This window comes from Danio rerio, chromosome 1 (assembly GCF_049306965.1).
Source record: "Danio rerio strain Tuebingen ecotype United States chromosome 1, GRCz12tu, whole genome shotgun sequence".
Taxonomy (NCBI): Eukaryota; Metazoa; Chordata; class Actinopteri; order Cypriniformes; family Danionidae; genus Danio; species Danio rerio.
In genome coordinates this window covers 12442520-12466614 of record NC_133176.1, presented here as the reverse complement: position 1 = coordinate 12466614, position 24095 = coordinate 12442520, and the positions used below count along the sequence as shown (strand labels likewise).

The following is a 24095-nucleotide window of genomic DNA, read 5'->3' as shown; positions in this document are numbered from 1 at the left end:
ACTTAAAAGATTGAAGAAATTCTCAAAATAACCTTTGCTTCAGTTTTCCGGTTTCGGCAAACTTCAGAGGGCACATTTTATCAAAGCCAAGAAATCTCTTATGCTTGCTACGAAAACCTTTTAAATTTAAGTTAAAGTCAGAATTAATAGCCCTCATCAATTATTAGCCCTCCTGTACATTTTTTTCAACAATTTCTGTTTAACGGAGAGAAGATTTTTTTTAATACTTTTCTAAACTTCAAGAGTTCACACTAAGCTGATGATTGATTATAAAGCTTGTTTGGCATGCTGTCCTGGGAGAGAGCCCTGAGCTCATAATATCCTCAAGCACAGGGCTCCCTCCCGTTTGCAAGGCGAGAGGGGAGTTTGAGCTCAGGTAGATCTCGAGAACTCCCCTGCTGTAGTAGCTAATAAACAGACAATGATTGCTCCTAAGAGATAACTATTTACTAGGAGCATGTCTATGGTGCCAATTTGGATCAGTCAATTAACTTAAGTTGCATGTTTTTGGATGGTGGGAGGAAACCGGGGAACCCGGGGGAAACCCATGTGAGCAGGGGAAGAACGTGTAAACTCCGCACAGAAACGTCGGCTGGCTTGGTAAGGACTAGAACCTTTGATGTTCTTGCTGTGAGGCAACAGTGCTAACCACTGGGCCACCGTTCAACCATCTAGGAAACGAGGAGGAGTAGGGGTGGAAGGGGGGATTCTTTAAACGAAGATGGCTGTCATATGGAACTTAGGGTATTTAAAATGGCTTAGGAAATGTCTGATTGGTGAATAATTAATTGGGTAATGCGGGACCAGCCGCAAGCAATCATAAGCACATAATCCTCTCAAAATTCATTAATCCATTCATTTTCTTGTCGGCTTAGTCCCTTTATTAATCCGGGGTCGCCACAGCGGAATGAACCACCAATTTTTCCAGCAAGTTTTTACGCAGCGGATGCCCTTCCAGCCGCAACCCATCTCTGGGAAACCTCTCAAAATTAGTTCATAAATAAACTTCCAATAATAGTTTGTTTTATTTTTTATGTTTCATTTATACATTGTAAAACAAATTTTAAAAAAATACAAAAAGGACAACATAAAAACCTAACAATAAGCAAATACACTGAAGAGTATTTTGAGCAAAATAAAAAAAAACAGAGCAAAAAATAAAATAACTTGAAAATATATACAGAAAAAAACAAGTCTACGATGCGTTGGCCAGAATTAGTATCCAGTACTAAGCTGAAAGTTGGGGAGTGGGGACTCAATCAGAAGGAGCAGGGTCAAGCTGAAGAGTTTGGACATATTTACAAAGGGGTTCCCACAGTTAAATGAAAACAGTGCTAGGTCAGTGAAAAGAGTACAGATTCATTTATTCATTCATTCATTCATTCATTCATTTTCTTTTCAGCTTAATCCCTTTATTTATCCACAGTCGCCACAGCGGAATGAACCGCCATCTTATCCAGCATATTTTTACACAGCGGATTCCCTTCCAGCTGCAACCCATCACTGGAAAAGAGAATATATTTTCTCTAATTTCATAAAATAAAGAACATTTCTTATCCAAGAATTGTGAGAAGTGTTAAGAATGCTATAAAGTCTACAAAATCAGATGGTAAAGTGAGGTGGGATATCAACAGTAATAGCTGACAGCAAGAGGAAAATTTGCCTCCAAAAAGAAAGCAGGGAAGGACAGGACCAAAACATATAGAATAAAGTAGCTGAACCAGAATGACACCTGTTGCACTCAAGGTCAATAGACAGGTTGATGCGAGCTAGCCTGGTCTTGGACCAATGAGCTCTATGCACCACCTTGCATCCATGACGTCCACAGATTGAGGAAGAATTAGCCCTGTTCAAAACCGCTTTCCATGTCTCTTTGTTATTGTCAATTCCAATTGAGACCAGATAGCCCATAAGTTATCAGAAGAGAATTGCAGATTAACAATTACATTAATTAATTTAGAAATCGAACCTTTAGCACAGGGATCTATGCCCAGTATGGTGTCTAGTTTTGTAGCAGATGGTGCATTTCGAAAGTTGACATTTTTTGTGCACAAAATCTCATAATTTTTGTAAATATCTGAAAAAAAGAAGTTTTGGGGACATTAAATTGAGAGGTCAACTGACCAAAAGAGGTGAAAACACTGTCCATGTAAAGTTCATCAAAAAAAGCCAATCAGCCGTCTCTCCATGAGGCATAAGCACTGTCCAAGATAGAAGGGTAAAACAGAGAATTGGAGTGTATTGGGGATAATAAAGAGATATTATGAAGATCAAAGTGCCGAAAAAAAAAATGGGTCCAGATTTTCAGAGATTTAATTGGGGTCATTTTATATGGGAGGCATCAAAAACCAGCTATACATTTAATAGTTTTAATAACTTATTTCTTATGACTGATTTCTTCTATCTTTTCCATGATGACAGTACATAACATTTTACTAGATATTATTCGGCTTAAAGTGCAATTTAAAGTCCCAACTAGGTTAATTACGCTAGCTAAGTTAGGGTAATTAGGCAAGTCATTGGATAACAAGGGTTTGTTCTGTAGACAGTCAAAACAAATTGCTTAAGGGGGCTAATAATATTGACCTTAAAGTGTTTTTAAAAAAATAAAAGCTGCTTTTATTCTAGCTGAAATAAAACAAATAAGACTTTCTCCAGATGAAAATATATTATCGGAATTACTGTGAAAATTTCCTTGCTGTGTAAAAAATAATTTGGGAAAGATTTAAAAGAGATAAAATAATTCACAGGAGGGCTAATCATTCTGACTTCAGCTGTTCATCATCTTTAAAGCTTCTAAATAATCCAATAGTACTTGGAAATTATAATAATAAAAGCTGTTGTTGTTGTTGTTGTTGTGGAAAAGAATGCCATGGGTTTGTTATCAGCCTTTTCTGCTTGGGCCTTTTCCAGAGACAGTCAATAGTATCCTGCTGTTTCTATTTTTAGCTTTAATGGGAATATATATAAACTGGGAGATATCATTCTGTATGAGCAGCCACAGTAAGGCAGTGTTGAGCAAGTTCTGCTGAAAACCAAGATCTCTTTAACATCTCTCGGCAAACTCAGTCACTGGAGACTTCTGATCGTTTTTCTTCATTACATAACCAGAGAAGCATACAGTATAAAACTAAAGGAGCTTCAAGTGTCCTATTGTATTCTCAAGAAATATCTACTTCAGGCACCTCAAAAGCCTTTTTTATGATGGAGGAAATGTGAACCTGCTTTAGAGTTCTTGCATGAACAAACTTTAAATTGACGAAACTTCAAATGTAAAAGTTTTAGTCACCTAAATGTTAGCGGTCTAAAATAAAATACACTTTTAACAATTTCCTGTAGAATCAGCAAAAATATGGTATTTACATTTACAGCACCATCTATCTTGCTGTATATGTATTTATGTATTTATTTACTGTAAAATATACAGTAAGTTTCGTAATGCAACTTTAGGGGCCGATCACACCGAATGCCTTTTTTTACGTTCCAAAAACATAAGACGCACCACACAGCTTTTTTTGTTGACAAGAAAAAAGTAGTGCGATATGATTTTTTTTTTTTTTGTCACTAGGCAACAACTGAATCAGCTGCATATTGTGCGCTGTTTATATTGTTATAATTGTAATATTTAATATTGTGATATTCAAAATGTGTAAAATCATACTGCTCTGGATCACTTGAAACAGTGATCACTAGTCTCCTCCATCTTTTAAAGTCTGCATAGTCGTCTTCACAACACAAACACTGCTGTCACTTTATAGGAAACCCCGCCTCTGCTTTCGTTTGATTGGAGAATAAAAAAGACATGACTGATGTAGCAGAGTTGACTTTTTTCAACTGTGTGCACAGCGCCCAACACAGAGATGCAGCAGATAGTTAAAACCCGAGGCGTACAGGGTGTGAAAGCAGCGCGGAAAATGATCTTGAATGTTAGTTAACCATTCAAAAGATGTACCTCTCAACACAAAACGTGCCTGCGGTGTGATCGGCCCCTTAAAATTCAGTAATACACTGTATTACAGTCCTACAGTAAAATACTGAATTTCAAAATACAAAAATCATTAACAGTTTGGAGTTCAAGACAACATATTAGTGCTGCTATCAAATTTCCTTTTGAAATATATTGACATTTTTTAACGAAGAATTTTATGATTTGATTATCCACCAATGGTTAGGTTTAGGGGCGGGGTTTGGTGCCACGCCCCTTTCTAAATCACACATTTCTGTACGACTGAACTCATTTGAATTCACCACTAAACTGACAAAATGTAAAATACTTACGTTTCCTTGTGAGATCAGGGTGGTAAATCAATTACATCAAAAATACAGTATTTACATTTACAGCACCATCTTTCTTGCTGTATATGTATTTACAGAATAGTATGTATATCTTTACTGTAAATCATACAGCGAGCTTCACAATGCAACTTTAAAATTCAGTAACATACTGCATAACTTTCCTACAGTACAATACAGTACATATTACAGTTAAATTCTGTATAATTTACTAAAATCATTAACAGTGTGGAGTTGAAGACAACTTAATAGTGCTCCTATCAAATTTCCTTTTGAAATATGTTGACATTTTTTAATGGAGATATTTTTACCAACATAATACTTTTAATATCTAAATTCTCATAACTAATTTCTTTTGTCTTTGCCCTGATAAAAGTATATTGCAATGCTATCTCATGGCAATTTGTAACTTTTTGATTTAGTGGCTAATTCGTATGAAATCATCTGATCTTATTAGTACAATTTAGTATGATTTACTTATCCTCCAATGACGCTTGGGTTTAGGGGCAGTTTTTTGTGCCTTGCCTCCATTTTAAAAATCGTACATTTTCATACAACTGAACTCTAAAACTGATAATATGTTAAACACTTTTGTTTCCTCATGAGATCAGGCTGATATATTGTAATAGTTATTCTACAAGTGACTAGTTTTTAGATTAAAGTGCAAATAAAGACTTAAGTACAACTATATGCAAGTCATTGGACAACAGTGGCATGTTCTGTAGCCAGCTGAAAAAAAAGGGGGCCAATAATATTGACCTTAGTGGTTTTTCTTTTTTCATTCCGGACAAACTATAAAAAATAAGACTTTGTCCAAAAGTTAAAAATAATAGGGAAAAAAAGTCCAAGCTCTGTTAAACATAGCGGGAAATATTTGAAGAATTCGAATTTCACTTCTAACTTCTGTGCATAAATGATAAAAAAACAAATGTCCAACTGTCAAATCATGCACATTTTAAACTCTTTATTAGTTATATAAACTCTTTATTTATATATATATATATATATATATATATTGATTTCCCTTTAATTCCTTAGCTTTAAATCTCAAACTTAAATGAATTCATAAGTACAATTTTCTACTTTAATCCGCACTCAAAAACTCATTACAAAATACACCAAACAAGTATTATTTATTTATAAGTTCCTCTCTACATGGGTGGCAGTCTGAGGAATCCTCAAGGGTGTCTCCAGTGTCTTCTCGCTTTACAATGCGGAGCGAGCGGATTCAAATGCACAAGTTTTGAACTAAAATACTTCTCTGTATACTTTAGAAACATCAGCTGTTTACTTCACTCTATCGGGTCTGTTTTAAAGCCCTGGAGGCTTTTATGACATTTGCTGTTCCCTCTTTTGCAGTTATTCATCAAATGCATAAAAAATGGTTGGCATCAGGGTGAAGAAAAAATGACACTGAAATGAGATCTACACCCTTGCTTGGCATTAAAAAAAAATTCAAATAACAAGTAATAGTTAAAGTGTAAATATTGCATGCTCAGTTTGTAAATGAAAGTCAGATGCATGTCCAGGTTGCCAGGTCAATAAATAAATAAAAATTCAGCCAAATAACAACTCAAAATCCACCTAAAAGGAGCACTGAAAATGTTATTTTTGCTGCTTGTACAAAATACTTAATTATAATGAGTTGAATCAACACAATTGTTGAGTTTTTTGACAGCTTAATTGTTTCATGTTCGATCAACTTAAATTTGTGTTGAGAGAATTGTGTACAACCCTGTATTTTTTCCATTTTTCAATTTATTTATCTAGTTTTTTTTTCACAGACACAGCAATAGATACAGTGTACATGTTAAACAACACTTTTAAGTAACTTTTTGGAATGTGAACGTAAAGACTTTGCTGCAAAAACACCCAGAAAATACTACATATCTTCTTCCTACTGCATATTTTTTTCTTTACAGTTTCCTACTGTAATATGCACTTCATTGTAGGTCATTTTAAAACTTTTACAGTAACTAACTGCAAATTAGGAATATTCTATTGTAATCAACACACTGAATTCAACGTAATCAAGTATTGCTAGTTGAAGACAAAACTGTAACAGTTAATGAAAAAATGAATGCCACTTGGTTTGGAATTTATCCAATTCAATAGTGAGAATTTAAAGGTTTTGTACAGCCAGTGTAAAATATACAAAAAAATTACACTAAAAGTGCTGCAAATATTAAACTGTAAAAATACTGTAAAATTAAAACTGGTAAAGGGCATTTTACCATAAAAAGAAGTTGTGATTTTACTATAAAATTACATTGTGGCATAGGGCTCTGTTACTTTAAAACACATTTCCAAGTAAGTTACTGTAAATGGACAGTTGCAGTCTCTGGCAATAGTGCTGCCAGTAAGTTACCGCAAAAAACAATAAAATGTCCCTAAAGTAAGTAAAACACCCTAACTGACATTCTACCTAATAAATATGTGACGTGCCTTCAGAAGGTTTTATTCGCTCTTTTGCAGGGGTTTTTAGGTTGCCAGATATGCATTCCGAGATTAAAATACAGAAATAATTTTGTTTTTATTTATTTATCGTGACAAAGAAACGATTTGGCAGCCGCGTCACATTTTGAAAGCCTAAAAAAAACACAATCTGGAACTTCATATTTTTCAATTAAAAGTATTTTTAGGAGTCGAATTGTGTAGGAAAATTGCAACCATGACAACAGTAAACATGACATGTACATGTATGATTATACAATGGTCTGTCTGATTAATCAATTCTGATTGGTAATAATGTATGAAATAAAGAGATAATCAACAACTTTCAAGTCTTTGAACTATTTAAATGCTTCTAATTAATACATTAGATCAGATTAGATTAATACATTAATCGTGCTTTCAACAGTATTATTGCACACCTTCCAGCCAATAAAAAACAAGAATTTTAAAATAATTGTTGCCGACAGCTAGCTCTTTGCAACTCTCACATGGTCACCTACTGAAGCTAAGCAGGGCTGCGCTATTTGCTCCTAACAGTACCTGGATTGGAGACTACATGGGAAAGCTATGTTGCTGCCGGAAGTGGTGTTAGTGAGACCAACAGGGAGTGCTCAACCTGCGGTCTGTGTAGGTCCTAATGCCCCAGTATAATGATAGGGAGCCCCTTTTTCTAATGAGACGTTAAACCGAGGTCCTGACTCTCTGCGGTCATTTAAAATCCCAGAATGTTCTTCGAATAAGAGTAGGGGTTTAACCCCGGCATCCTGGTCAAATTTTTTCACTTGCCTTTGTCCATCATGTTCTCCTAACCATCCCCAATATAGTGCAATATGGCTGCTGTTGCATCAGTGATGCACATTGTTGGTGGTTGAGGAGATTCACAAAAATGTGTAAAGTGCTTTGAGTGTCCAGAAAAGCGCTACATAAATAAAAGGAGTTATAATAATAATAATAATAATAATAATAATAATAATAATAATAATAATAATTATTATTATTATTATTATTACCATAATGCACAGCTAGCCATGTATTATCTTTTACATCAATTTTTGACTGAAATCCATTGCTAATGGCTACAAGCTAAGTGGGGTCGGCCCAAGTCAGTATGCATGAAACCCATAAAACATTCAAAAAATGATCAATAATCAATACTATTAACAAATTTATGTTAGGATCAAGATTTAACCATGGATTCATTACTGTAATCATGTTTGCATCATAAAAATCAACCATATATTCTTCCACCATATGAACATTACTTTGACAGAAAAAAACTATACAATGTTTTTGTGTCCAATATAGATTCAATCAGGAGAAAGAACCTGCTGAGATGAAATATCTTCAGCAAATGTGATCATGTTCTGCAGGATTTTCTTTTAGAGCATCTCAGCATTGTACATAAAAAAATTATTGCAATTCTCTCTATTGGACTGTCGGATCAGCACTCACTATGATTTTTCTTTCCTTTTAAAAATCCCACTAGAATGGATTAAAAGCACAGACTGTTACTTATTTAGGATTTCTGTGACAGATGTACAGATGGCATGGCGATGTTTGGAGTCTTTTGAGTTTAAGTGAGATGTGCCGACCAGCTGCACAAAAACTCAACGTCAACATGAAATGGCCCGTTCCAGACCACTGTATTGAGTTCATACATTTTTAATAGGCCACAGACATATTACAGGAGGGGGAAAGAAGGCCACCAGTGTTTCTCTTAACAGTGTTATAAGAGTTTACTTCCTAAAAAAAAATCCAACAATTAAAGACGCTCCAGAAAATAATTTCATACTAATTATGCATTATTCAGTGTGGTAATTAGGTACAATGACTTTCACGCTCGATTTTCATGGGTTTTCAAAACAAAATGTTCCTATCAGTATCTCTCCTTAAAGACTTTTGAAATAAAACACCAATATTTCTTTATTGAAGGCTACTTTTAAATGATCTACAGTAATGTCTGGAAAATATGTAACACTTTGTATTTTGGTTTCTCCCTAAAATACCAAATCTTCTTTCATTTCCCTATTGACATTTTTCATTTTGGTTTTGCATTCCCCTGCAACAACAGGATAACATATTAGGGCATATTTCATGGTAATTGGGGCACATTTTCCCAGTCAGGCGAATGGCAAAGTGTCCCAGTTTACCTGAATCAACCCCTACTGCACATTTGTGGTCTGCAGTCCCATATTAATTTGATATATCCTATGAATAATTCACTGAGTAGCACTACAAAACTTTTTATTTCTCTCCCCAAATGCTCATGTCAAGTTTCTTCTCAGGTTTGTTTTCATGTGGATGCTTTAAAAATGTAATTACCTGCAATATTAACTTCTGATGCCTACAGTATACACCACCTGACAAAAGTAGAGTCGTCTATCCAAGTTTTAGGAACAACAAGAAATATCTTGACTTCTAGTTGATCATTTGGTATCAGAAGTGGCTTATGTGAAAGATGAAGGCCCCTAGATTATGCGTAGTTTACCAAAATAAAATATGATCATGCCTTGATTGCTAATTATTTAATTAGGACAGTAAGGTCTGACTTTCATTCGACAAAGGTCTTGTCACTTAATAGAAATAATGCAGAGTACAGAATATAAATTCATGGTGCAGTGGAAAAAGAATGAATATTGTGTATGACTCCTATGAGCTTGGAGGACTGCATCCATACAGCTCTGCAAAAAAACTAATTAATAAAGTTATCTGGAAGGGCAAAGAAAGCATTCTTGCAGGTCTCACAGAGTTCATCAAGATTCTCTGGATTCATCTTCAATGCCCCCACCTTTATCTTACCTTAGACATGCTCAATAATGTTTATGTCTGGTGACTTGGCTGGCCAATCCTGGAACAACGAGACCTTCTTTGCTTTCAGGAAGTTTGATGTGGAGGCTGAAGTATGAGAAGGAGCGCTATCCTGCTGAAGAATTTGCCCTCTCCTGTGGTTTGTAATGTAATGTGCAGCACAAATGTCTTGACACCTCAGACTGTTTATGTTGCCATCCACTCTGCAGATCTCTCACGCGTCACCATACTGAATGTAACCCAAAATCATGATTTTTTCTTCACCAAACTTGACTGATTTCAGTAAGAATATTGGGTCCATGTGTGTTCCAATAGGTTTTCTGCAGTATTTGTGATGATTGGGATGCAGTTCAACAGATGATTCATTGGAAAAATTTACCTTCTGCCACTTTACCAAATGATCAACTGGAAAAATAACGAAGATCATATTAAAATATTTTCATTCGGTCTTTCAACTGGTCAACATTTTTGTATTTAAAATGATGTAAGTTCCATAATACAAACACAACAAGACAGGGACATGTAATACATATTGTAACTCAACAGTCATTTGGTAAGGCTTTTAAATCTCTTTTAAACATTCAGCAGATGAAGTGTAAGTAGAATCATGTCCCCAAATTATATCCATTTCTTTAACTGTTCATAAAGAAACACTTTCACTCCTTGTTTGCGGTTTAGCAAAAGTTACCCCTAAAATTCATGTAAAGCGTCATAGGGCATATAAAAGGAGGATAAAGTTCTAGAGTGTTGCTATGGTTCTTTTTATGAGCGTCTATTTGCTGCTTGCCTTGAGAAGAAATCTAACTTTACTGCTTAATGAAAAGTAAGGAGCTCAAATTGAAACGTGTTAATTATTATGGGAACCCCGCTTACTAAAGTAATTAGGATGCATTCTAGCATAAGCTAAATCAAGTTGTTCATTGTAGGCATGTGGTATTGATCCCGTTCTGACGGCTATCTCACTCCCTGTTAGATAGAACTGTTGAATTATTTGTTTTTATTGTGCTTATTATTATCCTTTTAACATGTATTGGTGGAAGGGTGCAGGGAGTATTTTCATCTCATTTTACCAAGTTTTTTTTCTTTCTAATTAAAGTGTACCGATCAATTATGGTAATTATTTGTTGGTACTCTGCTTGCTAAACCCTTTTAAAATTAAAGTATGGTTTTGCTGTAGTAAAAGTCCCATGATTATTTTGTTTATAATAGCATAAATTGCTCCAAATATCATGGTTAAATTAGGGTTATTTTTAGCAAAACCATACCAAATTAGTTTTTATTAAATTAATTTCATTCATTTGTTTTCTTTTCAGTCCCTTTATTAATAGAGGTCGCCACAACTGAATAAACTGCAAACTCGTTCAGCACTTTTTATGCAGCGAATGCCCTTCCAGCCACAACCCAACACTGGGAAACACCCATACACTACTGCACACACTCACATACACGACGACCAATTTAGCGTATCCAATTTACCTGTACCACATGTCATTGGACTGTGGGGGAAACCAGAGCAGCGAGAGCCCCCAGAGGAACCCCACATGAACATGGGGAGATCATGCAAACTCCACACAGAAATGCCAACTGATCCAGCCGAGGCTCAAACCAGTGACCTTTTTGCTGTGAGGCGATTGTGCTACTTACTGTGCCACCGTACTGCCCATTAATTAATTTATTGTTTATTAATCATCAATTTTTTGGTTGATGTAATCATAACCCTACTAAAAAAACTGCTTAAACCACCCTAGGATGGTTGGCTGGTTTTAGTTGGCCAACCAGCCTGGTTTAAAGGGGTTTTGGCCATTTCCTGTCTGATCTTAGCTGGTCGGGCTAGAAAATAACCACCTAAAACCAGTTTGACCATCCAGGATTAAGCTGGACATAGCTGGTTTTGGTTGGGCTCCCAGCCTGGCTAGGCTGGTTTTAGCTGGTCATCTCCCAGCCTGACCTAAGACCAGGCTGGAAACCAGTCTGGAATGGGCAAAATCCCTCTAAAACCAGGCTGGTTGACCAGCTAAAACCAGCCTAGGCTGGATTAAGCTATTTTTCCCAGCAGGGTGTACATTCTCTCAAATCTAAGTCAATAAGGTTGTTCATCATATCCATGTGATATTGATGCCTCTGTGATGTCTTACTTCTTCCTTATTAGACAGAGCTTTCAAAAGTCATATATCTTGGTTATGTCTATACACGTCTGCATTTCCTCATATTCAATGTAGTGACTGGACACCTATTGAATGGAATTGACGCCTTACAGTATTCAGTTTTAAAAATTCTTATACAGCAAAGCTTTAGACTGAGGTAAAGTTATTTTTATATTCGAACAATCGTTAGTGACATAACTTGACATCCTTCAAATTTTGTTTATCGTGCTACTTTGAATGTACAGTCTGAAATGTAAGTTTGACTTTAAAACAACATTAGCACTATTGACTGTTCAAAGAATACTTTTATGAAATTATATTACTAGGGAGAAAGACTGGATGTGTAAATATAAACCAACTTCACCTCAATCAGATTTAGTTTATTGTTTACATTTTAGTGGAAGTTGCCTCTATAATTGGCGCAAAGCGTGATGGGGCGTAAGAAAAACGTGGTACTGTTGCCATGGTTACCGTAAATTCTCGTCATACTGCTCGTGCAGTACTAGTAATCTAACTTTACTGCCTAATGAAAAGTAAAGAGCTCAAATTGAAACGTGTTAATTATTATCGGCACCCCGCTTACGTGAATAATTAGTCTACACATTCCAGCGCAAACAAGTTCAAGTTGCTCCTCGTATCCATGTGGTATCGATCCGCTCCCCGTACGTTAGATAGAGCTGTAGTCAATCAGCCCGCATGCCAGAGCACCGCTACACCTGCCCGTATCAGGATCACAGCAGGGCTAGAACTGCACCCAAGTGAGGGAGTAGGAGAAAATAAAGCGGCAAAGTGTCCACCCACAGTTCCTTCTCCAAACCGTCTACGGCTTTAGACACGGACGAGTCCGTTTAACAGCAAGGAAAACGGATAATCAAACTGCGCTCGGTGTGTTTACACACAGGTATAACGGACCCGACCACAAACGCGGCTGCGACTCCGAAAGCCATTACGGAGGAAATAGTTGCGTTTGTTATGGTGTGAAATCTTCATTCAGGTAAGCCTGAATCCTCATACAGAAATACTCTTCCACTGTGAGACGACTGTTAGGCTGTTAACGGGCTTTTATTACGACGTGTCACGTCAGATTTAACAATAGATCCTCCAAGCCCAGTGCGCCTTATCTATAACAGGATCTGCTCTTGCGCGCGGAAAATTGTGTTTTAATGTTAATTGAGCGTGCTTTATTCTTGTTTCTTTTTCGCACGCTGCTGGTGGATCGCTTAATTTGCGCACTTTGTGATTTTATACAGTCGAAGGCGAGAGAAAGTTTGCCGCTGTTTAAACTACACGCAGTTCAATCACATGCGCTGTTGTCATATACTGTTTCCAGCCTCATGGAAACATTTGGGCTCGCGCTTGGAAAATTGTTAGAGGGGAGAAATGAACCTGGACGGATGGCTGGGGTGGAAAGCGTATGGCTGTAATCTGTGAATACAGTCTTGCCTTGGATGTGTGCGCTGAGATTAGTCGGCTAAAGACAGGTGTATGTGTGTGCGTCCAGCGTCTTTGTATTTGCCCGTTAGCTTCGGCTCAAGCCCGTCACCCCATCATCCTATTTGCACAAGGGCGGATATAATCCAGCAGCAGCTGCCACCTGCCTGGAGTCACGCCTCCGATCAATGGCAAGCAATGCTTTCATTCTCCTGTCCGTCTGAACACATTATTCTGTCTGCCAGACCGGAGTCCATAGGGTTATTTATTTATTTTACACTTTATGATGTCTTCCCTATCATTTCCATGGACACAATCATTTGTTGCTATTTTTATCCCGCAGAATCCACTGAGAAATAAAAGCTAACGTTATATGCATTGTTACTAAAATAAGAAATATGCATTGCAAATTCCGAATGGAATGATTTCAAGATTTCTAATAGAGTGCAGCTTGACATGGGACATCTTTATTTCTCTGTGTTTAAAGCAGTTCAGATCTGATAGTTTATAAGTTTATAAGAGAGTTTATAAGTTCAAACCCAGAATTCTGAAAATAAAGTTGTAAATGTTTTCCAAATGTTATCAGTGGCTTATTTGTCCCATTTTTGACTACTATGCTATCATAAATTGTGAAAATAAATATGACAGAAGAAGGCTTTAAGTCAAATGTAATTTTTTTTATAATTATTCATATGGCCAAATTCTGACTGAGGAAAATTGAATGAGTAGGACAGTTTGTTATGTGTCTAGGCTACAGTTTTTAATTTGAACAAGTTTTAACAGATTCCATTTTTTAAAAATAATGAATGATAATAAATTTATATTTTAAAAACAAGTCTTTTTAAAATAATAATAAAAATGCTAATCTCATAAAATTATTTATTAAACTGTAATAATTTACAGCTTAAATGCACATTTGTAAATATATACACTTCGTAATCAAATAGAAATTAAGCACTTCAACAAAACTGTAGGAAATTTTTTTGGTACATCAAAAAGTGTGGTCACCATCCAACAAGCTAATCCAGCAATGCTTAGTACTTGTAATATCATAAAAAATGCAGTTATTTAACCTCACATTGAATAGAACATGAGGCGAAGAACTGCAAAAAAGTACTTTTTGAGAGAGAAAAAAAGAACCACCGTTTTAAATAGGCTTGCTACGGGCCTGATGTAGTAGTAGCTACTGCTAAATGTAGGTTTGTGGTGCTGAAAATTGGACTGGAGCCATGTTGCTTAACAAAATAGTTTATCCAAAAATTAAAATGCATTTACTCACACTAAAGGGGTTTTAAACTTTTAGGAATTTATTTCTTCTGTTGAACACAACTTCTTGTTGACTACCATATTAGGAACAAAAATACCTTTGAAAGAAGTGAATAGGTGTTTTTTACAAAATTCTTCATGTATTTTCCTTTGTGTTCAACAGAAGAAAGAGACTCAAATAGGTCTGGAACAAGTGGAAGATGACAAAATAGAATTAAAATGTTTTTTCGATGAAATATTTCTTTAAGTATGTATTTTTTTTTCTTCTTAAAAATAGTTATTACTATAGTAGATTTACTACAACGCTACACAGTTCAAAGACATGGTATAGGTGAAGAAAAATGAATGAATGAATGAACGAAAAAGTGCCAGTATTGAATTCAGAAACTCTTGAAATTGGTGACATTATTTACATGATTTAAAGTTAAATTTGAGAATATAATCTGTAAATCTGCACACTAAACAGAATGCTGGTTTATTTTAACACCACTATTGCTGAAGTATAGACAAACTCAACAGTTCGGTTAAAACTTTAATTAAAAAAATGTTACCCAACCAGCATTTTGAATTTGCATTTGTCATTTGCATTTATTTGCATTGGCTTTCAAAGTGATTCTGAACATTCTAAGCATTCATGTGTCATCAAACAGAACAGAGGTTTTTAAAAATGCACGTAAATGCCACAGCCATTTGATTCTCTCCACAAAACCATTCGAATGTCTTCAAACTGTCATAGAGAGTCTAAAGGAAGTCAGGAAAGGTTATTTAACTTGGCCTTAAAGTCTAATTTTTGAGGTTTTGTACCAAGATCTTCTCACATTAGCAGTAAAAATATATATTAACACATGAAAATAAGTCCATGTAGCCCATTTGTTGTCACTCTTCTTACAATCCAGTTTGCGTTCAAAAATACTTCCAAATATATTTTTATGAATGCTGGGAACCAGTATCCTTTACCTTCCATAGTATTTGTTTTCCTACTATGAATGCAGGTTTTAGGGATGCACGATTCTGGATAAAATAAGGATCTCAATTTTTTAAATAAATCAAGATCATGGTTTTCTGATGATTCTGTAGATGTAAAATAAAAGTTAATATGAGTCTGCTATTATTATTGTTATTTCTCAAACATATGGTAAAACAACAATGATAATATTTGGCCTATGTGTAGGTCTACTGTTGGTTAAAGTGCTTCATTTTGTGCAGACTTGGAATTGTGAACTTAAACAGACTTTAAAATTGTCTTGGCTGTTAATTCACAGTTAAGCGATGGCATCAGAATACAACTATTCATAATTCTGAAGTTGAGATATAATGTTTGAGACATATGCTTGCAAGCTGTCATTGACAACATTATTAGACCATTTTTTTCCACTGGTAAAATGAAACATTTGTCATTATCAGATCTCCTCTTGCAATACATGTATATTCACCATTATATAGGCAAGAGTAGGCTAGACACTGTAAAACCTTTATTTTTATAACATTTTGTGTTCGCTATGAAAGAAAAAAATATATCAAATGCTTGTCATAATCATTCATTCATTTATTTTATTTTTTTCGACTCAGTCCCTTTATTAATCGGGGGTCGCCACAGCGGAATGAACTGCCAACGTATCCAGCACGTTTTTTTTTACGCAGCGGATGCCATTCCAACATGCTCTGGGAAACATTCACACACACTCATTCACACTCATACACTAGGGACAATTTTGCCTACCCAATTCACCTGTATCGCATGTCTTTGGACTGTGGGGGAAACTAGAGCACCCGGAAGAACCAGTGACCTTCTTGCTGTGAGGCAACAGTAATCAATTATAGATTATATCAATTAGATCGATTATATATATTTACGTAATCATACCTCTAAAATGCGATATGATCATTTAAATCAGGGGCTCCCAAACTTTTCAGCCCACGACTCCCAAAATTACAATGCCAGTGACTCACGACCCCCAATATCTTCTGAGGTGATTATAAATGTATAAAAAGTATAAACCATACACACCGGCGCACACATACCAATTGGCCGAAGTCTATTCATCATTTAATTTTGGAGAACAACACTCGGAGACCACCTTCCATGTTCAGTTGTGGCCTGTATTTATTTGTACGCGAGTGGCGAAAAGGTGTCAGAAGGTTTAACCTGGTGCTATAAAATCAATTTGGTGTGTCTATAACATTATCACCACAGGGGTTGCAAAAAAGCAAAAACAAAAAACACTTTGACAACCACTGATTTAAATGATGCTAGTGCTTTTGGTTTCAATTTTATTGCCGTCTGCGCTCATGACATGGCTGCAGTCACTTTAAGGAAAAAACTTGCATGCTAATCATACTTCCCACATAACTCTCAAATGATCACTCTTATTTACAACTTTATTACCTGTTATTCACTGCCCATGCAGGTTTCTTTTTACAAAAGTAGAGATCAATGTCAAGTGTGCGCGCGTCTTCTCAGTAGTAAACAAACAGTGCCTCACCTCAAGTGTGATTTTGCAGCCGTGAATACATCATTACATTTTGACAAAAATGTACATTTTTAGGTGAATTATTCCTTATAAATATAGTATGTGACAATAGTATTTTTTTTATTTTAACACCATTTTGAGGTATGTATTTAAAGCAAAGTGTAGACTTGTGCAACTGCCTTTATTCTTCCGCTAAAGCTGAATAGTAGAGATGCTGGATTAAGATTTAGATCTTTTTTCGATTAGTCGTGCAGCCCTAGCAAGTTTCCAACATTCTTTAAAATATCTTCTTGTGTGTTCAATAGAACAAAGCAAGAACTCAAACTGATTTAAAGTATATCTTATCTTATGTCTTATTTGTTTATTTTGGCTAGAATAAAAGCAGTTTTACATTTTTAAAAACATTTAAGTTCAAAATTATTAGCCCCTTTAAGCTATATATTTTCGATAGTCTACAGAACAAACCATCAGTATACAATAACTTGCCTAATTACCCTATCCTGCCTAGTTAACCTAATTAACCTAGTTAAGCCTTTAAATGCCACTTTAAGCTGTATAGAAGTGTCTTGAAAAATATCTAGTCAAAAATTATTTTACTGTCATCATGGCAAAGATAAAATAAATCAGTTATTAGAAATGAGTTAAAACTATTGTTTAGAAATGTTGAAAATCTTCTCTCCGTTAAACAGAAATTGTTCAAGAGTTTGTAAATAGTGGCAGAATAAAACATTTTGGGTGAACTATCCCTTTAAGTAATTTGGTTATACTTGGACAGTATCACTAAAATGCAATATATATCTCATAATTGTCTTCAAACTTTTTATAATTGCCATACCAAATCTTGGTTTATTTGTCTCCCCTGCATGTTCCTTTTATTTATGCAAATGTGCACCATTCATATCCAGCGGTTTCATCAAACCATCCAATCTGCAAGCTTTATTATCTCTCCTTTTGTTTTAGAAATTGCTTAAAACATTTTGTGATTTTTATTTATTTAAACACTTGCCATTATCACCTGCCGAGCCAAGGCTAAATTCCTTTTCATCTCCGAGCATTATTATCAGGCTGTTTCCGAAATGATAATTGTCATATAACCGTGCAAAAACAACTATTATGGGCCGTTGATTACAACTGCATATTGTGTCAGGAGGATATCACACGAGGAGTTCAACACCTCCGCTGTTAAAAAACACCGACCTTCAGATTTGTTGACAGATGTGCGTTCGCACTCTTTTGCATTAACCTGTAATTCATTTAGAGTGCTCTGTGAAAGATGTTATGGCTGGCAACCTAAACTACGCTTAATTTGGTGACATCTGAAATTCTGTCATCATTTACTCACCCTCAGGTCTTTCGAAACCCATTTCTGTCTTCCCCCGGAACACAAAAGGAGTTATTTATAGCAGAATGTCCTTCTGTTCTCTTCCATATAATGAAAATAAACGGTAGCCACAGCTGTTTCTCACACAATGTTATTGTATGGCTTCAGAAGACATGAAATACAGCATGCAAGTCCACATGAAACTTTAAAAGTGCTAACTTTTGACAGCTGCTGATCACATCTTTAAATGTTTGAGTAAATCCCTTTAACTCTTTCCTTGCCAGCTTTTTAAATTATGATTATTATTATTTTTTTAATTCAGTCACTGAGAGCATTTTTGATGAATTTCATCTACATTTGATGGTTCTCAGAATATTGTATAGTTTGAATATTATAATACCATCAAAATAAAGAACCAAGCCTCTGCTTTTAAACAAAAAAGGTCATTTTATTCTGTCTTCATGCATTCATGTTTTATCACAGCTCGAATTAGGCTTCATCCAAAATTGAAAAATGTGCTTTCTTTTAAAAGTAGTGCATTTTCAGGATGTAATACATACTGTTACGGTCCCTAACTTAAATAGGACTCGTGACCAAAAGACAATGTAACATAAATAAAAAATGGCCAAAGTGCTCAAGCTAAATTATTTATTAACATAACATAACCAGCAAAACAATCCAAATTGACAAGAGATGGGGAGCCCAACAACATAATAAAGAACAACCAAACAAACCTAAAGCAGGTTGGAGCTCCCCACCCCAAACAAATATCAAAATGAAAGCACAAAGAAGAACACAACAATAAAGCCGTCAACAACTGTGGTGGCGTGGAGAATTGAGGGACCGGTAGAAGTCCGCTTCCGTTTGTTTTAAAGGCCTGACGCCACCAGATCAACCAATAGAAAACTGAAAAGGGGAAAAAGACAAACAAGATCAATTGGAAGTAATTATTAAGGGCAGGAGTGAACGCCACATGCAACACCTCCACCCCCCAAAATGGTGACTGGTAAACAAAACAAAAATACACAAATAAACACCACCCATCACCATATGGTAATACGTGACATTGCATCGGCCAGCACATTATCTTTACCGGCAACATGTTTCATGTCCAAGTTAAAGGCTTGGACAAACAAAGCCCATCTCATTAAGCGTTGGTTAGAATTACGCATTCTATGAATACACACATAGACAACTTTGTCCAAATCAAAGCAGTAGATCATTTCATTGTGGTGAGTCCTGATAAAGAAGAGAGTAAGTTGATGGAAAGTTGTAAAAGGCTTCATTTTTTATATGCAATCTGACCTACACTTCCTCTAATGTTCATATTTTCACTCCTAGGAAACCCAGAAGTCCTGTAACTTACTCGGGACATGTGCTAAAGCTTCCCATGTATAACATAGATTGTTACTTATCAATTACAGGAAAGCGTTGTCTCTTAATTTACAAAGTCATCTTATTATTGACAGGGGAAAGAGTTAATATGTATTTTAAAAAAGCAGTTGTGGCATTGTGTTAAACTTTTGAATGCCATGTTGGTTTGGAAAACCATTAAGAGGCTTTATACCCTTAGTTAACCATGGGATATTGTAAATTGTGTATTCTGAAATATCTTGAGGGCCCTAGATTGTTGTTCTTATGCTTTTAATGTAAAGGAATGTTTCACGCTTGTAATTTAGAAGCTGCACTACTTTTTACCTGGGCTCAAACATGTCCACTTTTGTGCTGTCAAACATATGCAATTTGAAGCGATGAGGTGTTAAGGCTTGAGGCTTGGCAACTAACATTCAATTATGTGCTTCATATTCACTTGATTTTGAGAGTAGTAGAAACATTGTAAATGATAAATAAACAGTAGCTTCATCATTAAGATTGAAAAGATTAAAGTGTGATAGAAAATGTGCAGAAGTGCTTTTCAATGTTTCATTGTAACATTTATAGTTGGAAAGTTCCATTCAGGATAAATTGATTGCGCAATTGCCAATATACAGTATAATACTAGTATGTACAATGCTAGAGCCTTTATTTAAAGCTTTATGCAGTCATTCAATCAATCGTAGCCCAAAAAGAAGCCCAGCATCAAATCACATGCCTTAAATACACATGCTTTGGACAGACACAGAAAGCACCACGTTGTATAAACAGTCAGCAAGAGAAAATGTCAAATAGTGACAGAAAATGTATCAGTAGATGTAAGAAAGAGACCTTTTGTTGTATGAAAAGTCTTGATAGCAGTCTGGATGTGCAATGTTAGAGCTTTTATTGAAAACAGGTTACATGCTGCATTCGTTTGTTTAATGACACCGCAAACATTTAAAAAAATGTTTTATGTTAGGGCTGGGTGATTTGGCTTAAAATCTAAATCTCGATTAGACATTTTAACTCAATTACGATTAATGAACTATTAATTTATTTTATCTATTTTTTGCCTTCATAGTTTACTGACAATTTCTGTACAGTAAATATGCTCACATATTATAAGTAAGATATCTTTGAAGGAAGGGTGCATTGCTTGATTTTAAAATAAACACACACCATCTACTATTTATGATTATTTATTGGACATCATTGTTGAACAACTGAAATTTTGCCTAAAATGATCAGTCATTTTCTTCTTATAAAAAACTTTTACTTTATTAAAAAAAAAAATATTTTCAGTGAAAAATAAGCAGTATCTCTTCTAAATAAAAATAATCTGTATATTCTGTAAATAGTATTTTAATGTAATTAATAATTTTAGTGTAATCTCTCTTGAATCATTTCTTGCATCTTCTGTAAACAAATAATTTAATGTAAATAACAATTTTTGTGTAATCTCAAGGCATCTCTGGTGCAGCCTATTTTGTCAATGTAGAGCAAAGTAAGGCTCTAGAATGGGTCCATCAAGCTACTTGACCAGAGATCAGGGCTGTTTCTCAATTCCACGAACGCAGAGAATGGACTTGCGTTCTTGTGGAGACCGGTCTTGCCAGGTGTCCTCGGAAGAACGAACTCAGGAGACCGCAAGGGCAGAGAATGCGTCCTTTGAGAAATGGGATGCTGCGTTCTTCCTGATGGTCATGTGACCTTCACGCATTTTAAATGGAAATTATTTAAACATTACAGCACTCATACAACGATTTATTGTTCCCCCCTCTTCAAAATATATATACTTTGCATAAAAACATTATAAATATACTCTGCACAATATAAATAAAACAAATTTTAATACGAATTTCAGCAAACAAACAACCCTTAATTTGTTTATTCCTTTATTAAGATAATCATGTTAATGTTTACTTTCACCGTTTCATTTAGGGAAACTCCTGAGGTAAATAAGTGATATCTCTGAACTTTAATAATAAATCTAAATAAAATGCTGCGCTTCCCAACTCCAGTGGCAATGACTTCTGGGACTTCCAGAGCGAGTTCGGTGCTCAAGTCTGCATCAGTGCGTCCTCGATATCAAGATCACATCGGGGAAGTTTCACGCGTCCTCCGTACTTGCGGTCTTGAGTATTGGAACTGAACTTAGGCAGCTGATAATGACGTTGCACAAGAACACGAGGACGCAAGACCGCTGGAGAATGCATATTGAGAAACAGCCCAGATGTGGCTGCCAAGTAGCTGCCAAGTATATAAATCAGCCTTTAAAGTCTCTAAAGAAGGGTTCACCAACCCTGTTCCTGGAGAGCTACCTTCCTGCAGATTTTAGTTGCAACCCTGACCAAACACACCTGTTTGTAATTATCAAGTGCTGCTTTGGGTACAATTAATTGGTTCAGGTGTGTTTGATCAGGGTTGGGACTGAATTCTGCAGGAAGGTAGCTCTCCAGGAACAGGGTTGATGACCCCTGCTCTAAAGCCTTCTGCGTCAAGTGATCGTCCTTGCCTTGTGCGAGGCCGTGCATTTAAACTTCTGCATGCTGTTTGTGTTGCTCTGCAATAACACTTCAGAAACGCTAGCAGGCAGCGGCTTTTTCTGTTTCTCTGTGTCAAGTTTCTTCATGGTTTTGATTTTTCTAAATACTACCTTATTGTACAAGAAGCTCAAACTCGCTCATTCTGAGGCAGGAACCGCCAAACGTGAAACAATTTTAATCTTAAGGTAAACACAAAATAAAAGTTTCCATCTGGAGCTCCTCCATGGGACTCGACACTTGTAAACACTCCTTCCAACGGGCTCGCTACTGTCCCGCGGCTCTCCACCCACGTGTGTAAATCCTATCAAACTGACCAATCACAGAGCTTGAGCTACACCTCGTGTAGGTGCATTTTTGAGAGGTTTGCAGGTATGCGACTGTGCAAAGGCTACACCGGAATGTTAGCCTTAACAGAGCGGGGTCATGTGACCTCATGTGGTAGGAAAAATAATTTAAAAAAATCGACCTAGGAAAATTAGATCGATTATAGGCTCTGAATGTTGATTTCGATTATTTTTCGATTAATCGCCCAGCCCTATTTTATGTTACTTTGAATTATTTTAATAATTTAATCACGTTTCAACAACATTTTTAAAAGTATATAAAGTTTTAATTTATATTTTTAGTATGTTTGATTTATGCAAATCGAGACTATACATTTTAATTTTGGATTTTGCTAAAGGCAGCAAGAATTTTACAAAGTATGTCAAATCTTGTGTTTAGAATTGTGCATCAGTGTCTATAGCAATTGTTAATGTCTTAATGTAAAATTTAAATGTACTCTTATTTTTCATATATAGTAATTCTTTTTATAAACTATGTGTCTGTGCACTTCATTTTTTTGCAAAAGTCTATTTGCCCTCATAAACTTTAATCTAATAACCCTCCCTTCCCCTTAAAATAACTTTCCTTGCTTCCTGATCACATGGAAATCCTTTGGGCAGATGAATTGACAAATTAATTGATTCCCAAAGAACCACCATCCTATCATCCTACCACGATGCATCATCCTACATTTTCTTTCTAATTTTAGGACTATTTCAGGTGGATATAAAGTCACAATAAAGTAAGAATTATTAGCCCCCTTTGATTTTTTTTTTCTTTTTAAAATATTTCTCAAATGATGTTTAACAGAGCAAGGAAATTGTAACAGTAATTCCTATATTTTTTTCTTCTTCTGGAGAAAGTCTTATTTGTTTTATTTCAGCTAGGATAAAAGCAGTTTTTAATTTTTTAAAAACATTTTAAGGTCAAAATTATTAGCCCCTTTAAGCTATATTTTTTCGATAGTCTACTGAACAAACCATCATTATAAAATAACTTGCCTAATTACCTTAACCTGCCTAGTTAACCTAGTTAAGCTTTTAAATGTCACTTTAAGCTGAATACTCATGTCTTGAAAAATACCTAGTCAAATATTATTTACTGTCATCATGGCAAAGATAAAATAAATGAAATGAGAAATGAGTTATTAATACTATTATGTTTAGAAATGTGTTGAAAAAATCCTCTCTCCATTAAACAGAAATTGGGGAAAAAATAAACAGGGGAGGTAATAACTCAGGGAGGCTAATAATTCTGACAACAACTGTATATCATGATAGGTGAAAGAAAATGACAATCTTAACTTCTGTTTCATGTGACTTTAACCCTGGGTAAATTATAAACTGTAAAACTTGAAGCCAGGTTTAGTTTACTGGGGTTTATTATTATGCAGGGTTACTACTATACTACAAGTGTGGAAAGACCTTTGTTTAACTTTGCCACTCTGCTTATTATTTATAACCTTTTATAAGGTCAACAGTTAATCCTAGGAATTCATACACTGTATGAATAATTGTGTAAAATAACCAAATACTGAATCACATGCTTTTGACAGTCAAAGAAATATGAGATACACAGCATGTATGTATCTGAGAGGAAAAGTGTCAAAGAGTGACAGAAACTAAAAAGTAAGTCTTTATAGCACAAACAAAACATTAAGAAAAAGAAAACGTCATAGCAA

At 35.4% G+C, this 24095-nt stretch overlaps 1 protein-coding gene across 14 annotated transcripts in view; it reads left to right on the top strand.

The window, feature by feature from the left end:
• The window catches only part of dmd (dystrophin), a 251520-nt gene that overhangs the window by 6136 nt on the left and 221289 nt on the right, over positions 1 to 24095 (top strand). For 3 of the 14 annotated variants that reach the window (XM_073949246.1, XM_021475869.3, XM_073949247.1), the window contains exon 1: positions 12401 to 12693. The gene's annotated coding sequence lies outside the window, so the exon portion shown is untranslated. 14 annotated transcript variants of the gene reach the window in all.